The 19,857-nt window shown below is 50.9% G+C and overlaps 1 pseudogene; it reads left to right on the plus strand.

Moving 5' to 3' along the window:
* The first annotated feature begins 3,052 nt into the window (after positions 1-3,052).
* LOC146171491 (uncharacterized) overlaps positions 3,053-19,857 on the plus strand; it is a 64,324-nt pseudogene continuing 47,519 nt past the window's right edge.

A 19,857-nucleotide genomic window follows, 5' to 3' on the forward strand; every position in this document is an offset into this window, starting at 1 on the left:
CTCTCCCAGCCGTCTACGTCACGCTAGTTGTCCTGTTCTCCCAACAGCATTGGCGTTTGGACGCAACATCGCTCCTGTCGCGTGGCGTTCCTTGATGAGCGTTCCAGTGTGTGATTGCAGATGGCAGGAACGCTCCTGTCGCCTGGCGTTCTTTGGCGCGCGTTCAATTGTGGGATTTCAGATGGCAGAAACGCTAGAGAAGATGAGACTTCTGGTTGGTCGCGAACAGTGGTCCCAAAGTGCGTGTTTTCGCGTTTCCAAAGGATTCCAGTAGGAGGGAATCGTGGATTAGAGCCATCCCGCGGAAGGATTTCACACCCAGCGTGCATTCAAAGGTAAGCAACAGAAGTTTATCACCATCATCATCAGCCTGATTATACCCACTGCAGGGCGAAGGCCTCTCCCATATTTCTCCACTTAACCCTGTTCTGTGCTACCTGCATCCACTTGACCCCTTGCGAACTTCTTAATCTCATCCGCCCACCTAACTTTCTGCCGCCCCCTGCTACGCTTTCCTTCCCTTGGAATCCAGTTTGTTACCCTCAGCGACCATCGGTTATCCTCACTTCGCACTATATGTCCTGCCCATGTCCATTTCTTCTTCTTAATTTCCACTAGAATGTCGGTAACTTGAGTTATTTCTCTGACCCACTCTGCACGCTTTCTATCTCTTAATGTTACCCCTACCATTTTTCGTTCCATAGCCCTCTGGGTTGTCCCCAACTTAAGTAGAACTCTCTTGGTTAGCCTCCACGTTTCAGCCCCGTAGGTGAGTACAGGCAAGATGCAAGTTTATGCCGTCCCCCTAATGTTCCGCGTGCTCGACCAGAAGGTCAGGAAGCCTTAAATAATGTTTGACGTAAAAGGACTGGCAGTCTTAGTGAACTTTGACCAGGGCAGGGCAGGGATGATGAACAAAAGTATGCAGTACTGTGCAAGACTGCCTAATAACACGCAAATTTTGTGTCCATATACGGGCAATAAGTGACTAAATTATTTTCATACATTGCGCTGGTTTGTGAACTTCACTTCCGAGAGAATGACCTAATCAAGAAGCTATCACACTTCTATGCAGCAACAGGAAAGACTTTGACAGTTGGCAGTGAGAGAATTCATCTAGTGTCCAATGCCGTACCATCTACAGGGTCTTGAATATTTGGGGGCTGGGATTTAAAAAATTCCTATGCGAAATCTACTACACAATTAGAGCTGAAATAACGTTTACAAAGTAGCAAAATATAGTCTACATTATCTGATAAGTGATTTAACATGGTACTTGCCTAGATTTCCCGAAATCGAGAAAAAACTGCTTTCGGTGGCGTGCACAATTTTCGCAAAAGAGAGTCGGAAAGCTATTTTGACATGATACGTCATCTTTCAAGCGGTGAGACAAGCTCCATCCCGGCCGTTGGTGCGCTTGCCTCGCTGCCCGACAGGTGACGCACCATGTCAAAATAGCTTTTCGACTCTCTTCTGCGAAAATTGTGCACGCCGCCGAGAGCAGTTTTTTCTCGATTTCGGGAAATCTAGGCAAGTACCATGTTAAATCACTTATCAGATAATGTGGACTATATTTAGCTACTTAGCGAACGTTATTTCAGCTCGAATGGGGCAGTAGATTTTTCATAGGAATTTTTTAAATCCCAGCCCCCAAATATTCAAGACCCTGTATTTTCCCGAACTGTCCAGCTTACTTGAGCACGAAGCGCACTCGACGTGAATCCCCAGCCTCAAAACGAGCTCGAATAGAAGAGAGGCCTTGAGCAGAGCCATCAGGAGCTCTGTGGACACACACAAAAACGAAGAGCAAAGAAATGCGATAGCATCATTTCAAGACCTCAAGCACAAACTTTGTGGAATTTGCAACCATTATTTCTGGACCATCAGTGTCAACAGTCGCTGTGTGATGTTTCTACGCATCGAAGATAATCCTTCGCCACATGTTAGGTTTTCCATCACAGCATTTGCTGATCTCTCCCTTTCAGTGTCAGCAGCAATGACCAAATTAAATTTCCTATCCTGTGGAGGGGCAATTCCAGAAGACGTGCGTGACACTTGCACATTGTCTGTACTGCTAGAGCAGTTAGAAAAGCACATGACTGAAACATCAGAAGAAACAACTGCATCAAAAACAACAACATTGTTGCAGCACATTGGTTCCTTGCTGAATGACCTATCAGAAGAGGGTGACACAACAAAAGAACAAAGTGCCTTGATTCGACTGCTAAAGGAGCAAATCACTTTTACTCTCGCTGGTCCCATTCGTCGCTATAGTGCTGATAGTTTAGTTTAGTTTAGTTTTTTGCAGCATTCTGCACTCAATTTCTCCCCAGGCTTATAACTTCGCGAGATCAGCCTCTATTTTAACATTGCCTCATCCTTCCACTTTGCGCCGCGTTTGCTCGAAATATGGGGGTGACCAGTTGAAAGAACAAAGTGAAGCCCACTTTTTATCCTACATCGGCGAAAGGGTGAAGTTCATGGAGTCCCACGACAAGACGGTGACTTTAATGATTGATGAAATTCACATTAAGCCTTACTATGACTATAAAGGAGGAAGCATAGTAGGATCTTCGGCGAATTCACAAGAAGCAGCCACAACTGCCCACGTTTTCATGACACAGTCGCTTCTCTCAGCAAACAAAGACGTTATTCATATTCTGCCAGTGGCTAAAATGAACTCTCAAATCCTGCATTGTTACTGCAAAAGGATAATATTGGAAATGGAATCACTGGGCCTTAAGGTAATTGCTGTAATTACTGGCAACAACTCACTAAATCGAAAAATGATGTCGTTTTTCTCTGAACAACAAGAAGCGAGCATTGTATCTCCCCACCCAGCCGATAAAAGCCGTCCCCTCTTTTATGTCGCTGACCCTGTGCATATACTTAAATGCGTGCGTAACAAATGGCTGAATCAGAAGAACTAAGGAACATGTTTTTACTTCCCTGAAATGCGTCTCTCTGAAGTAATTCCCGATGGGCATCCCAGAATGAAAGCTGCATCATTTGATGATGTTCGCCAGCTGTGTAAATTGAAAAAACGTCGCTTCTAAAGCTCGGCTACAGGTTAAATTCCAAAGCTGTTCATCGAACTCCCACGGAGAGACAAAATGTAAAGTTGGCATTAGACGTCATGAACCCATTTGTCTCAAACGCACTTGAAATGCGGGGCGAAGCGCTTGAAATTGCGAATTCCAGCTCAACAGCTCCCTTCATTAACATCATAGCAACATGGTGGAAGATAGGGAACGTAAAGACCCCTTCCAAAGGAATGACCCCCTTCAGCATCCAGTCTGTTCAGTCCATGGCCAACACATATTTCTGAATGGTATCGTAGACTGGCTGGACGCCTGGCGCAGTGTCAGTATGACCAGTGGCTGCATAACGAAAGAAACCAACTGTGCTTTGAGACTGACGTGCCCTTATTGAGCTGTCGCGGTACTGCCTACAGGAACTCAAACTGAAGTATGTTCTGGTAGGAAAGTTCCAGACGGACACTCTTGAAGACCGTTTCGGTCGCTACCGGCAGCTTTCTGGGTTGTTGGTTGGTTGGTTCATAGGAAGGGAAAGGCGCAGTATCTGTCACACTTTCTCTGTGGACACCTGAACCGCGCCGTAAGGGAAGGGATGAAGGTGGGAGTGAAAGTGGATAGAGAGAAAGGGGGACCGTAGTGGAGGGCTACGCAGTAATTTCGACCACCTGGGGATCTTTAACATGCGCTGACATCGCACAGCACACGGACGCCAGTACCATGTTTATGTGAGGCAGCTTTTGGAGTCTGAAAAGAATTCGGTTGCAAAAGCTACTGATACTTCCAGAGCCAGACCACAACAGCGAGAGCGACGAAGAAATGCCACCGCACAACTTTTCAGTGCTCATTCATGAGGAAGAAATCTCAAGACCAGATCATGAAAGTTTCCACAAACATGCAGTATGCACATGGTTCTGCTTGCGACGCTTGTTGTTGAAAAACTCACCACGGGTGAAAATAGAAACGTATTCCTTGCATCTAGCAACCAACAAGCAATTGTCACGTCCACTGCCATTTCATTTCTGCGAGATGTCGCCTTGGAAACCTGCGAGAATGGTCACGCACCAGAAACTCTAGTGCGGCATGTAGTGGGTGCTGCAACAAACGTTGTTTTGAACAATTTTTGTAAAATGAGAAACGATAAAATTCAAAACGTTGATCCCTTCAGCACGTCGATGTTCTAAGAGCTTTCGGTACGCGTACATATTCTCGTAGTGGTAATCGATCAACGTTGGCCCGGGGTTCGTCATGTTCGTTGTGTGTCGGTAACATAGTTATACTACCGTATTTTCGAGATGAACGAGTCATGCTATTGCTGAGTTTAACCAAGGAAAACCGTGTATTTCCGAGTTTAACCAAGGAAACCAAGCCTAGCCACCAATATACTTCGCACCTGATTAGGCTTAACCTTAGCTAAGCCTCAGCATTTTTTCTAAAATGAGAAACGATAAATTCAAAGTGCAGGGCAAAGAAAACCTGCGGACAGAAAAATGAAGACATTAAGCAAAAACTAAAATACCTTTCCTGTCAATAAAATCATTTGTACAAAAGCATTTGCGACTTTATTTCAGAACGCAGTTGCACAAAGCCTGCAACAGACGCGCACCTGGGTGTCATTATAACAAGCAGCCGCGACAAAATAAACGCGAACGCCAGGCGGCCGAAAGCAGAGTCCGGAGTGCCGGGGGCAACTGGCGCGACGTCACGGCCTCCGTGGAAAGGCCTTAGTCAAGAGGGTGTTGGCTGACATCGCACAGCACACGCGCCTCCATCGAAACGCATCCGCCGAGGTCGGGTTCGAACCCAGGCACTCCGGCACCCGCTTGCGGCGGGGGCTAGCCAGCCACCGAATTTTTATCTGTTGTAGGCCGTCATTCCACCCGCCACCACTTAGGTGGTGGACGACGGCTATTGTGGCGCGCGTTTCTCTCTCTTTTTGCGGGTGGGGCGCTGTGAGCGCGCGAAGCGAGAGAACGTGCAGCGTATCGGCTCCACCAAAGTTTTGGCTGGAGCAGCGAAATTTCGACCTCAACCCCATCAAGCCAGCTGCGACTGTCTGCGTGAAATTGGCAGCTACCTGTGGACACCACCCGCACACAGGTGGGACTATTAAGGCATTTTTAGGGCCGATCATCACTTGCGTGTCGTGGCGGCGACGCTAGGCCTAACGGCTGTGCCGCAGCCCGGCCGTGGGTTAGTCGCCCAACAGCGGCAAGATGGTTCAACAGCTACAGCGTGGCTACGTCCCGGCCACCATGACCTGGTCCGAGATTTCGGCAACCTGATAGCCCGGATTCTGCGCCCATCGAGAACGCGAGGCTATTCAAATTGGTTGAACGCCGCTCCCGCAAGCGGAACGCCAAGAAGGCGGACGCCAAGTTGAATGACCCCTCAACACAGCAAAACTCTGCTGCGCGCGCTGCAGCACTTCACGGCGGGCCCCCACGTAACTCTGGACCCGTTTGGAAACCGAAGCCGCTTCCGCGGCTTCCCTTCGAAGACATCATCATCCTGAAGCCCCGCGTGACTGTCTGACCGTCGCTCTCAAGGATGTTTTCCAACATAGCGAGCTGGGAGCAGCGTTCGCGGCCTATCTGGGCACCCAGGCCGCAGCATCGCTCAGCCTCCTCCCCACGTGGGAGCAAAATCTTATCATCGCAGGCACCCGAGAACCGCACGTCGCTGACAAGCTTCTGCGTGATTTCGAAATTGAGTCACCCAAAGGTCAGCTCCCCATGTACGGCCAATTGAAACTCACTGGTGATGTGTGTCGCAGCGTCATCACCGTAGCCAACTACGAGACCAGTGAGTCACTACAAAACAAGATCCAATGGCGTGCTGGAGAGCTTGCCGATATCCGCAAGCTTGGAAAATCAAACGTCGCGGTGCTCGCCTTTGTGGGCAAAGTGGTGCCGCGATTTATTCACTACAATTCATAGGTGACCCTTGTACGTGCGTACAAGCGAACTGTCCCGGCCTGCGTGCGATGCGGTACTGTGGGCCACCGGGCGGTCACATGCCCCTGCCCGGACAACGAAAAGTGCGGCCTGTGTGGCCGAACGGTGCCGACCGTCGACGGGGTCGAGGCACCTCATGAATGCACTCCATCCTGTGCAGTCTGCGGGCAAGCCCACCCTACCAACTCACGTGACTGCACAGGAAAATTCCGCCAGCTTAAGGTACCAGGCCCCAATGCCAAATGCCGTGAGCCCCCAGCAAAACGGCGGCAGCCAAGGCAACAAGCTTCAGGTGGCAATGGCGAAACGCCGCCTGCTGCTCCTGCCACCGACATCAAAACGCCGCCTGGGAAGAATAAGGCGCCTCCACCGCCACCGCCCAGCGGCACGGACAACCACCACTTCCCGGCTCTCAAGACGGGTGGCGCTGCCGGCGCCCGGGCATCCGCGCCCCAACATGGCAAACAGGTGAGCAACTGGGCGGGGATCGCCTCCTCTTCCCCACTCATCGTCTCCGCGCTCGATGCGGAATACAAAAAACAGACTGACGTGCTCCAGGCACAGAATGAAATTTTACTGAACAAAATTCAAAATTTAGAATCAAAATTGGCGTCCGCCGCTCCGAGCCCGCAGAACCCGGACGCGATGCAGAGCGATGCGGAGCTGTCGCCAGCCCTCGTGACAGCGATCTCCACGATGGAGGAGCGCTTATCCTCAAAAATGCAATCTATGATCGAGGCCGCTATGGACCAGATCTTCACCAAGGTCATAACTGCCATACCCGCGGTCATCTCAAAACACATCTCGGACAACCCCCGCCTCCTCCGTCGGTCGGGGCCCATTAGGGACGTATCCCGTCCTGCAAAATTCAACCGTCGGATCATTGATTCGGACAATGAGGACAGCTGCCCCACTCCTGCCGCAACCCCCTTGGTGCCGCAGGTAGCTAGCTCTGGGGCAGCCACTCCCTCCTCCTCCCCCCCAAAAATGTTCAATTATGGCGCGACACCTTAGTCAAAGGCGCTCTTCTACCTCCAATTCGGCCATCTCAACATTAATAACACAATGGAACTGTAGAGGCTTTAAGGACCGCACTAAGCTGGCCAATTTCCGCCTCTACCTTGAAACATTCGAGTCTGTACCAGCCGTGGTTGCCCTCCAGGAGCCAGGCCTGGACGCCACACTTTCAAATTACACGACGTTCCAACAGGATCCCGCGTCTTGTCTTCTCGTAAACAAAGCATGCACAGCCAACTTAGTGGATCTCGATCTCCAACTAGATTATTTCTATGTAATGGTGACAATCCTACCACTCCGCCGCAGGGACCCGCCATTGCATGTACTCAACGTGTACTGCCCTCCCAAACTCAAGCGAGTGACATTCGCGGACCTCTTCAGCCGCGTGCTAAGAGTGGCGGGTCGCGATCCCCTCCTGATCGTGGGCGACTTTAATGCTCCCAGTCAGCTGTGGGGGTATCACAAGGAGGAGTCGCGCGGACGTAAGTTGGCGGAACTTGCGTCCACGTTGGGCCTCACCCTCCCCACTGACCCGGTGTGCCCAACACGGTTAGGAAACTCCGTGACACGGGATACGTGTCCGGACTTAACCTTCACTCGCAACATAAGACACGCAGACTGGCTCAACACCAAGGAAACCCTCGGTAGTGACCACTGCATCCTTAACATTACAATACACACACGCCCGCTCAAACGTCCCACAACACAAGCCCGTATCCCAGATTGGACGAAATTCAGGCAAAATTTTGACTCGCTTGATAACACACCCATTTCCGAGCAGGGCTACTCGGCATGGTCCCAACAGCTGCTGACACACCTTCGCTCGCATGAAACACAGATCCAGCTCTCAGAGGCGGTTACGGACGTAGATAACCACCTCCTACACCTCTGGGAAGCCCGTCGCAGTCTCCTCCGCCGTTGGAGACGCCAGAAACACAACAGAAAGCTTAAAGCTCGAATTGCCGAGCTCACCCAGAAAGCGGCTGAGTACGCGGCCCATCTCGCCGACTCCAACTGGGTGGATAGATGCAACACGGCCGCGCGACAAATGTCTAGCCGCAACACATGGCGCCTCTTTCGAGCCCTCATCGACCTAACCCGAACACGAACCGAAACACAGAAACATTTGCAGAGAGCCATGCATGCTTTCTCTGGCAACACGACTCAACTGGCACAGAAACTCCGGGACCAGTATCTGAGTACAGCCCAAGACCCCCGCGGATCATTATATTCTTATGCAGGCAGAGAGAACGTAGAGCTGGATCAACTTTTCCAGCTCCATGATCTGCGGGCGGCTATTGCCAAAATGAAACGGGGCACTGCCCCGGGAAGGGATAAAGTCACCATCAAGCTTTTGACGAACCTGCACGACTCGGCATACCAGTCCCTCCTCGACTACATCAATGCGATTTGGCACGGGGACACCCCCCTGCCAAACGACTGGAAAACGGCTCTGGTAACCTTTATTCCTAAATCAGGAAAACCAATTGACACAGATAACCTCCGTCCCATCTCTCTCACCTCCTGTGTGGGCAAACTAATGGAGACGATGGGGGGGACCGGCTATCTGAATATCTTGAACAAAAACATGTATTCGCAGGCACCATGTTCGGATTCTGCCCACACACATCCGCTCAAGATGTCATCCTGCAACTCAATCGGGAAGTCCTTGACCCGCTCGAATGCCCCCATAATGACCGGGTAGTACTCGCCTTATATCTCAAAGGGGCATTTGATAATGTAACACACGAGATTATACTCACCGACCTAATCCAGACCGACTGTGGTCTCAACACATTCCAATACATCAAGCAATTTCTCACGGATCGTCAATCCTACATTCGCATCCAAGATAATGAGCATGGTCCTTACCTACTCGGCACGCGGGGAACCCCCCAAGGCGCAGTACTTTCCCCGCTGCTCTCCAATTTGGCTATGGTGCACCTGTTTGCCCAGCTCGATGGTGTCACTGGTGTGCAGCACGCCCTGTATGCCTATGACATCACCCTGTGGGCCACGCATGGCAGTATCGGGGACATTGAAACCAGCCTGCAAACAGCGGCGACGATAGTGGACCGCTACGCCCGCCGCTGTGGTCTTGTGTTCCCCACAAAAATCAGAACTTGTGCACCTCCGCCCCTCGCGAAAGTGCACAACTCAAATCAATCTTTCTTTAGACAGTGGTCCCATACACGAAGCTGACGAGATACGGGTACTCGGACTCTACATACAAACACAGACGGTCACACACTACATTGGCCAAACTCGGTAAGGTGGGGGACCAGGTGGGCCGCATGGTCCGCCGGGTTTCAAACAAACGCGGGGGGTTGCGGAGTAAGGATGCCTTGCGGCTGGCAAACGCCTTCGTGACCAGTCGGACTCTATATTCGACACCTTATCTCCACCTACGGAAGCAAGAGGAGGATGCCCTTGAGGTTATTCTTCGCAAAATTGTCAAGCGTGCACTGGACCTCCCCATCACTACTTCAAACAGCCGTCTCATGGCCCTTGGGGTGGTGAATACCTTCCGGGAGCTCCGGGAGGCGCACCATACAAATCAGTACACGCGTTTGTCGCAAACGGAGTCGGGTCGCCGCCTTCTTGCTCGACTCCATATCCAACACACCACACTCATGGAAGACAGGTTTCGCATCCCAGAATTGTGGAGACGCGCCCTCTGCGTGCGACGTCTGCCAGCGAATATGTCACACGAAGATCATAGTGGTCGGCGCCTGGCACGAGCGAAAGCCCTAGCCCGACATTATGGCAACAAAACAGGTGTATACTACGTGGACACCTCCGGCGCTCACCACGGGGGATGGTACATGGCCACTGTGGTTCACAACAGCAAAACGGTTAACGGTCTCACATTTAGAGCCCACAGTACAACACACGCAGAAGAGGTGGCGATTGCTCTCGCGGCCTCTCATTCCGACTCAAAATACATAATTACCGACTCGCGAGGAGCCTGTCGGAACGTCAGACAAGGATGGACTCCCTTACTAGACTATAAAATTTACTTAAATTGCATACGGGATACGGACCCCGCACACCGCTACCTTATATGGGCCCCTGCTCATCAGGGTTTGGCAGAAAACGAGGCAGCAGACGCAGCCGCCCACGCGCTCTCTCACCGGGCTGTTTTATCCTCCTCAAGACATGACCGTGTATGCAGACGCGTCCTCGAGAGGAGGACACAACAAAATTGCAGTGGCCACGGTGGTCGATTCTTCTCTACGCGAAGTGACCAGCGCCTCTATCCGACACTGCACAGTAGCAGAGGCCGAGGAAGTAGCCATTTTTCTAGCGCTGGCGGAGGGCTATAGAGCTGGACGGTCGCTAACGATGCTCACGGACTCTCAAACAGCCTGTCGAAATTTCATGAATGGTAGGATTGGTCATCACGCGCTCCGTATACTCCTCAAAGCGAGCGACAGAATTAAAAACCACGAAGAAAACAAGACCAGACACAAATTTATGTGGGTACCAGGGCACATGGGGGTAGCAGGGAGCCAAGAGGCTGACAGGACAGCTCGAGAATACACTACTTTTCGAGCATCCGACGGGACCGCGGAACTTTTGCCAGCACCCAAGGCATACTCGGCCATACTAGAAAACTATAGAGGAAGAAGAATGCGATATCCCCCACCGCACAGTTTTCTCACCAGAGATGAAGCTGTCATATGGAGATCATTACAGACGGGTTCATACCCAAACCTACACATACTAAACAAAATGCACCCTACCATATACGCTGACAGATGTCCGTGGTGCGATGAAAAACCAACACTATATCACATCGCATGGGCCTGTCAAAACATAGATGTGGTCCCCAAAATTCGAAATCCGAATGCGGAGCAATGGGAGACTCAGCTGTCCAGCGACCGCTGCGAAGACCAGCAAGGTCTAATACAGCGAGCCCTACGGGCGGCAGCAGCCAGCGGAGCCCTGGACTGAGGGCAACCGACCATTGTGAAAAAGTGGACGAAGTCGACGGAGATGACTCTTGTGTTTTCAACAAGCAGACATCTCTGAAGACGTCCAAAAACTGCCAAATAATGTAGGGCTAAATAAAGTTTTTCCTCTTCCTCCCTACCCGATCAGGAACCCGATTTTAATCCGGCCTACACCTTCAAAGATATCCCGACGTACTATCAAAATTGTCATCGGTTTTACCCCAGTCCACATAAAGGTCTCAAAAAGACGGTTGAGCGGCTCCTTCTCCGCCTTTCCACCAATACATTGCTGTGCCCGGCAGCCCGAAAACATTTTCACCCCTCCTTTAGTGGCAGCTGCCCACACTGTGGAGCGGTGTCCTCTGACATCTATCACATGGTGTGGGCCTGCCCCTCCAACTCGGTTATTCCCCCCATCCCCAACCCAACCCGGGAGAACTGGGAGGCGGTCCTGCTCGGCTGCCACGACTTACAGGCCCAACAAGCCTTAGTCGGACGCGCCCGAGCGGCGGCAACCGCCACTTGGGTCCCCAACTAGGAACCTCCACCTAGTGCTTGTAAGGACCGGTCCCTTATGGGCCGATCCTCTTTCTCTCTTTCCACCTTCCTCCCCCTTCCCCTACGGCACGGTTGCGGTGTCCACAGAAAACAAGCGAGATAGTTACCGTGCCTTTCCCTTCCTATAAATAAATCAATCAGCTCGTGTCGCAGAAAAGCCGGAGTCGTCGGCGTCGGCGGCGCTGGCCGTGAGATATACATACCGGCATGCACTTCATAAATAAAATGCAACTTCAAGATGGGCTGAATGGGAATCGAACCAGGGTCTCCGGAGTGTGAGACGGAGACGCTACCACGCAGCCACGAGTTCGATACTTGAAAGCGGTACAAAAGCGCTTCTAGTGAATGCGGTGTTGCCTTAGAAACGTGCCGTAGAACGTTATACTGCGGTGTATATCAGTAATTATGAGCATGTTACTTCTAACTGAGGATGGCGACATTACCATAGAGGCAATGAACAATAATTTCAGAGATATTATTACTGAGTGCGCGGTAGAAATAGGCGGTAGGATAGTTAGAGAGGATACCGGTAAGCTGTCTAAGGAGACGAACGATTTGATTAAGAAACGGCAGAGTATGACAGCTTCCAATCCAACAGACCAGATTGAATTGGCCGAGATATCAAAGCTAATCAATAAGCGCAAAGTGGCCGATATAAGGAAGTATAACATGGAGAAAATTGAGCATGCTGTAAAGAACGGGGGAAGCCTTAAAGCGGTAAAGAAGAAATTGGGCATAGGCAAAAACCAGATGTGCGCGATAAGGGACAAAGCGGGCAACATCATCATTAATATGGACAAGATAGTCAAAGTAGCCGAGGAGTTCTATACAGATCTCTACAGTAACCAAAGTAGTCAGGACCGTAATGAGATTGGCGGTAGGGAAAAACAGTCAGACGTTCCACCAGTAACGAAGGACGAGGTCAAGAAAGCACTAGAAACTATGAAAAGGGGGAAATCAGCTGGAGAGGATCAGATAACTACAGATTTGCTGAAGGATGGGGGGGATATCGTGCTAGAAAAACTGGCCACCCTGTATACGCAGTGCCTGGTGTCATCGACGGTACCAGAAGCATGGAAGAATGCAAACATTATCCTCATTCACAAGAAAGGGGACTCTAAGGACCTTAAAAATTACAGACCAATCAGCTTACTGTCTGTTACGTATAAGGTATTTACTAAGGTAATCGCTAATAGAATCAGGACAACCTTAGACTGCAATCAAGCAAAGGATCAAGCAGGGTTTCGGAAACGGTACTCTACTATCGATCATATCCATACCATCAATCAGGAGATAGAAAAATGCTCGGAGTATAACCAGCCCTTATACATAGCATTCATTGATTACGAAAAAGCATTTGACTCAGTTGAAACCTCGGCGGTGATGCAGGCATTGCGAAATCAGGGAGTAGACGAGCCGTACGTGAAAGTGCTGGAAGATATATATACTGGCTGCACAGCAACCATAGTTCTACATAAAGAAAGCAACAAAATTCCCATAAAGAAAGGTGTTAGGCAAGGAGACACAATCTCCCCAGTACTATTCACAGCTTGTTTAGAGGAAGTATTCAGAGACTTGGAATGGGAGCAGTTAGGGATAAGGGTAGATGGAGAATACCTCAGTAATCTGCGATTTGCTGATGACATTGCCTTGCTAAGCAACTCGGGGGATGAACTGCAAATAATGATTGATGACCTAGACAGAAAAAGTAGAAAGGTAGGCTTGAAAATCAATATGCAGAAGACTAAGGTAATGTTCAACAGCCTCGGGAAGGAACATCAGTTTACATTAGGTAGCGAAATACTGGAAATAGTAGGCGAATATGTCTACTTAGGACAGATAGCAACCGCAGATCCGGACCATGAAAAGGAAATATCAAGAAGAATAAGATTGGGATGGAGCGCATTTGGCAAGCACTCGCAGATTATGACTAGCAGCTTACCGCTATCGCTCAAGAGGAAAGTATACAACTGTTGCATCTTGCCTGTACTCACCTATGGGGCTGAAACGTGGAGGCTAACCAAGCGAGTTCTACTTAAGTTAAGGACAACCCAGAGGGCTATGGAACGAAAATTGGTAGGGGTAACATTAAGAGATATAAAGCGTGTAGAGTGGGTCAGAGAAATAACTCAAGTTACCGACATTGTAGTGGAAATTAAGAAGAAGAAATGGACATGGGCGGGACATGTAGTGCGAAGAGAGGATAACCGATGGTCGCTTAGGGTAACAAACTGGATTCCAAGGGAAGGAAAGCGTAGCAGGGGGAGGCAGAAAGTTAGGTGGGCGGATGAGATTAAGAAGTTCGCAGGGGTCAAGTGGATGCAGCTAGCACAGAACCGGGTTAAGTGGAGAAATATGGGAGAGGCATTCGCCCTGCAGTGGGTATAATCAGGCTGATGATGATGATGACTTACAGAAGTCGCAGTTACACGAGTAGCGAAGTACGTTTCCGCTACATTTCTTCTGCGCTCTGCGCACATGCAGAGCCCCTCCTCGCATTGTGCGGCGCAGCCCCGACACGTGGCGCGCCACTCGCCCCTGACGTTTCGCCGTGCACCCTCACGGGTTGTAGAATCAAGCGTCTTTCCTTTCTTTAGATCACTATCTTCGCTCACCCGCTTCTCCCCTTCGGACCGCGCGGGTACCGGTGCGAGGATGCCCCAATACCCTTGCGTTTAATAAGTTTTCTCGCGGTGCGAACGGGGTGCAATAACGCTATCGCGTTCCACTCTTGAAGGCGAAGATAAGCGTCCTCCAAATTTTTTTCTCTTCTTTCTGCACGAGGCAGTGGAGGAAAGAAAAGGAAGAAAGAGAGAAAGACGCGCGCCGCATTCTTCTCTATTTTCTCTTCTGTCTGCACGAGGCAGCAGTGGAGGTTGTTGTTGTTGTGGCTGTAGGAAGAAAGAAATGAAATTGCACGGGCCTGCTACTGGGTCTGTAGCTGAGCCACCTCCGCTGCCTCGTGCAGATAGAAGAGAATATAGATAAGAAAGAAAAAGAAGAGGGAAAGAAAGACGTGCGCCGCAGCAACAGCCGTCATCCACCACCAGCGATGGCGTGTGCAATGACGGCCTAGAATAGATAAAAATTCGGTGCCAGGCTAGCCCCCGCCGCAAGCGGCGGTGACCCACCTGTACCAGCCCCATCAGGGGAGACAACCTAGCAGTGGAGGGGCCCGCCGGGGTGGTGCAGTGGTAACGCCCGACTACTGTGCTGGAGCACCCGGGTTCGAAACCGACCTCAGAGGCTGCGTTTCGATGGAGGCGAAACAAGCAGGCGTCTGTGTGCTGTGTGATGTCAGCGCAAGTTAAAGATCCCCAGGTGGTCGGAGTACCCAGGGTCGAACGCGACCTCGGCTGCTGCGTTTCGATGGAGGTGAAACGAAGAGGCGTCCGTGTGCTGTGCGATGTCAGCGCAGGTTAAAGATCCCCAGGTGGTCGAAATTACTCCGAAGCCCTCAACTACGGCTCCTCTTTCTCTCTTTCCACTTTCACTCCCACCTTCCTCCCTTCCCTGGTGCGGTTGAGGCGTCCACAGAAAACAAGTGAGACAGTTACCGCGCCTTTCCCTTCCTATATGTGGGCACAAACCAGGCACAGTTACCAATATCAGATGTTTTTGCGCCACCTTCGCCGAATGATCAATACGACGTGCCCTTTACAATAGCTGAATTAGACGCTGCTCTTGCTGCTTGTCGGCATTCATCTGCACCTGGTCCTGACGGGATTACTTATTAAACCTTATCAGATCTAAGCAAGGATTACAGAATTGCACTAAATTATTTCAATGATATATGGGCTTCTAGTACTGTTCCAGAACACTCGAAGATTAGTCGCCTGGTTGCTCTTTTGAAGCCTGGAAAGCCTCCTCTCGAACTTACAGAACACTCGAAGATTAGTCGCCTGGTTGCTCTTTTGAAGCCTGGAAAGCCTCCTCTCGAACTTACCTCATACCGGCCAGTTGCCCTAGCAAGCTGTGTTGGAAAAGTTGTGGAGCGAATGGTGCTGGCAAGACTTGAGTGGTATCTAGAGAGTAATGATCTTTATCCGAATAAGATGACTGGATTTCGCCGCGGATGCTCTTCCACTGACAGCGTCATCGACCTTGTGGCGACAGTAGAACACAAAACGTGTCACCGTCAACTAGTAGCTGCTGTCTTTTTAGATCTAAAGGTAGCTTACGACAACATCCTCCATGATGATATTCTTGATGCACTTGACGACGGGGGAGTTGGTGGTCGGCTGTACTTGCCGCTCTGTTTACATGACTACGCCTGAAGGAGATACTACCCGCTTACAGGTCGGTCATGGAGTTCCACAAGGAGGAGTCCTCAGCCCAACTTTATTTAACGTTGCACTAATTGGCCTGGTGAGTGAACAGCCAACTAACATCCACATAAGTGCATATGCTGACATCTGCATCTGGGCCTCTGGTTCGACGCGTCCACAACTACGTGCGAGATTGCAACGAGCTATGTCATCGACATCGATGTACTTACGGCATCAAGGTTTATTCTTAGCGGCAGAAAAGTGTGCAGTGATTGCGTTTACGGGAAAATGTGTCAGCCGCTACGCGATTACTCTTCATGGAGTTGTAATACCATACCTCTCCAGGCACAGATTCTTGGGAGTAATTATTGACCACCGACTATCTTGGTCGAAACATATTACTATGGTAAAGAAAAGGCTAATTAATTTTCGCCATGTACTTCGCTACATAGCTGGAATCAAATGCGGTCCAACTGAGCGCTCCTTAATACGGCTTTACGAGACTATGCTTGTTGGCTACATCCGGTACAGTCTTCCAGTACTCTCTAGTATGAGCATTTTATGCTTGCGGACTTTAGAGGGCGTTCAATCGCAGGCACTGAAAATATGCCTTGGACTGCCTAGATGCACCTCTAGTTTCAGTTCAGGCGTTCAGTCGTGTCCGACTCTTCGTGACCCTATGGACCATGTCACGCCACGCTTTCCGGTCTCAGATGCACCTCTAACAAAGGTACAATTGAAGAGGCACATGCTCGCCCAATATCCATACACTTGTCACACGAACCAGTTCGTGTATATTTACGAGCACTTACAGTTTTCACCCACTCAGCAAGATTCTGGATGAGAGGCCGGACTGCAGTTTTACAACTGCACTCCGCTGCCAGCAGTCGCAAGTACCGACAGGATATGCCCTCCCATATCGTCCCGCCCAACCACCATGGACGATGGAAAACCCTTTTGTGCACCTTCCTGTTCCCGGAATACTTATGAAATCAGTGGTGCCAACTAGTGGACTCAAACAACTTACTCTGGCGCACATCTGGTCAGAATATCCTAATTATAGTCACGTATACACCGATGGATCTGTGTCTGCACAGGCATTCGCTGCAGCTGTGGTCATACCAACTCAGAAAACAACTCTGCATTTATTTTTGGGACATACCTCTACATCAACCGCTGCTGAACTTGTAGCCATTCGGGAATATATTCGCTACATGTGGGAACTACCTCAAAAATGGTGTATATTCACTAACTCTTAGACTGCCTTACAAATTTGGAAAACTTCTTACGTCACACTGCCTATCAGTCCCTGGCACTAAACATTATGAAGCTCCTCACATCTGCACAGCTGCAAGGCCACAGGATATTGTTTGAATGGATCCCTGCCCACTGCGGGCTCCATGGGAATGAACAGGCCGATGTTGAAGCGAAAAGCGCACTCATCAGTGGCCACCGAACAGCTGTGCCTTTTTCAAGAGGTGACACGACGTGCCTTTTTACGAGTTGTATGAATAATGCTACAGCAGCTTACTGGGCCGAGCCAGACGCCCGACACATTCGTCTAAGATGGCTCGATCAAACATTAAAATTTTATGTTTCGCATGATATTCCGCGTCATCAGGCATGCTTACTACATAGACTTCGTTTAAACGTGGCTTTCACGCTTAAGTACTTACATTTAATTGGACAGATGGACTCGCCGGAATGTTCAACCTGTGGCATCCCAGAGACTGTGGTCTATATATTATTGGTGTGCCCAGCGTATGCGTGCGAAAGAAGTGTGCTAGCCGCTTCCTTGAAGCGTTTACACAAGATGCCTCTGTCGGAGGAACTGCTGCTGGACGCTTGGCAGGACAAGAGGAAGGGTGTCCAGGCAGTGCGGGATCTATGCCGTTTTTTGTTCGCCAGCGGACTTGTTTCGCGTTTGTAAAACAAGCTACTGTGTCTGTATATGTATTTCATATGCCTTCTCCCACATCGTCACCCATCATGACCTTCTTTCTTCTCTTCTTCCCCTTCGCAGTGCAGAGTAGCAGGCCAGATTTGAATTTTTCTGGCCCTCTCTGCCTTTTCATTTCAATAAGTCCATCTATCTATCTTTCCCTTCCTATAAATCAATCAGTTAGGCAGTGGAGGTGGCTCAGCTACAGAGCCAGTAGCAGGCCCGTGCATTTTCTTTTCTTCCTACAGCCACAACAACATTCTCGCATAATGTGGTGGTGCTCTGTGATTGGTCGAGACCTCTATGACGTCATCCCGCCTCGGCCAATCAGAGCCGCCGCAAACGCGGGACACATATTTGTAGTGGTTATTTATTGTATGTACAAAAGGAAAGAAAAGATGTTTGCCAGCCCCGGTATCTGCTATCTTATATCTGAAGCACCTGAACTGGGGCGGCGGAAATAAAGGGATAGCGAGGAGAAGGTAGAGGAAATCAAAGAGGTGAGTGATAGGGAGAAAGAAAAGAGTAGGTAAAAATAAAAGAAATATATACACTATGGTACAGTATACAGTAGTTTGCATGAGGCCCACCCGCAAATGTCTTAGGTCACTGAGTACTCGGCACGTCGGGCGGGCCTCCGCAATAGCTCCACGTCCAGGCAACTGTTCACTACGCACGCACTTGCACACTGTACAAAACACTGACGGCTGTCGTGGGCGATCAGCCGTTATTGTGGGAAATAGCACACGTGGAGCGTTCAGTCCCAGCGCGCACTATCTGGCGAGGTGAAATAGGCGGGTCATCAAGCCCGCCTGTTCGATGTACTCACACAAGCTCACGTGAGCTCGCTCGCGGGCGCGCGCACAGCCCGGCGGCCACAGGAGCACAGCTACGCTGTCCGGGATTACCCCCTGCGCTCTGTAAGCCGCCAGCAACTCACGTCGTGGTTCGGCTAGCGCGGTGCAGCGCAGTAGAAGATGTTCGAGAGTTTCTACCTCGCCACAGCCGTCACACACGTCACTATTGGCAAGTCCGTGGCGCATCCGTCGTTCCCCAGGCCACACACATCCAATGCGTGCACGGAGGATCATCGCGCGTTGCAGCCGAGTCAGCGAGCGGCCGCTGACACTGTGAATGCGCTCACCTCTTGCGATGCGTGGGTCGGGGTGCTGCGTCCGGAGGTGATCGTCGATTACCGCACGCACATCCTCCAAAGCGAGTTGCTCGTCGCTAGGAGGGAGTTCATGTGCTGCGGTCGCGAGCTCGTCGGCACGTTCGTTTCCCTCTATGCCGCAGTGCCCGGGGATCCACTGTGCCCGTATAGCGCAGCCACGCTCCGCCAAGTGCTTGAGACGTGCGCGAATCTGGCACAGCAGCGGAGTTCCCCGGCCGGTGGTTCGAAGGCGGCTGAGGGCAGCGCGGGAGTCACATAGCACGGCACACCTGGGTGGCGGCGGAGTCAGTTCAAGCAGTAGATCCAGGCCTAGGCGTAGGCCCAGCAGCTCCGCCGTGGTGGAAGAACCCAGGTATGACAGCTGCAGCTGTCTGTGCAGTTGCAGGGCGGGGATGGTAGCCGCCGCTGCTAGCGAGCAACTGTCTCTGGCCACGGAGCCGTCGGTGTAAACGAGGAGGTGGTGTTGGAGTTCCTCGTAGATGACGGCTCTGGTCAGCTGCTGCACTGCACAGGGCGGTGTGGTGCGTTTCCCCGCGATTCCGACAATCTCTCGCTGAACCTCCGTAGCAGCGGGCCAGGGCGAGAAGAGGTCGTAGGGGGGCGTTGCATTGGTGAGCTGCTCGTACTCGAGCAGCGCCGCTCCCATGCGTGAGTGGCGATGATGTCGCAACCGATGTAATAGCGGGCCGCCGTCCTTTGCGCGCTGTAGGCGATCGATGTGTCGGAGCGGGACACATATTGTCCACGACAGCATCGAAGGGTGGCTGCTCCTGGCAACTGTCCAGACATATACTTCCAGATGACGAGGCGCCGCCTCTGCAAAGCTGGGTTGATTGCGCGGGCTCCTGGCTGGGAAATTACGGACGGCGCGGACTTTACCGGGGTCTGGTTTGTCTGCAGAGGCATCAATCATATGGCGAAGGATCTTTATCTGGGGTTGGCCGAAGCTG

This window comes from Amblyomma maculatum, unplaced genomic scaffold (genome assembly GCF_055883805.1).
Source record: "Amblyomma maculatum isolate TAMU_Amacu unplaced genomic scaffold, ASM5588380v1 scaffold_22, whole genome shotgun sequence".
NCBI lineage: Eukaryota > Metazoa > Arthropoda > Arachnida > Ixodida > Ixodidae > Amblyomma > Amblyomma maculatum.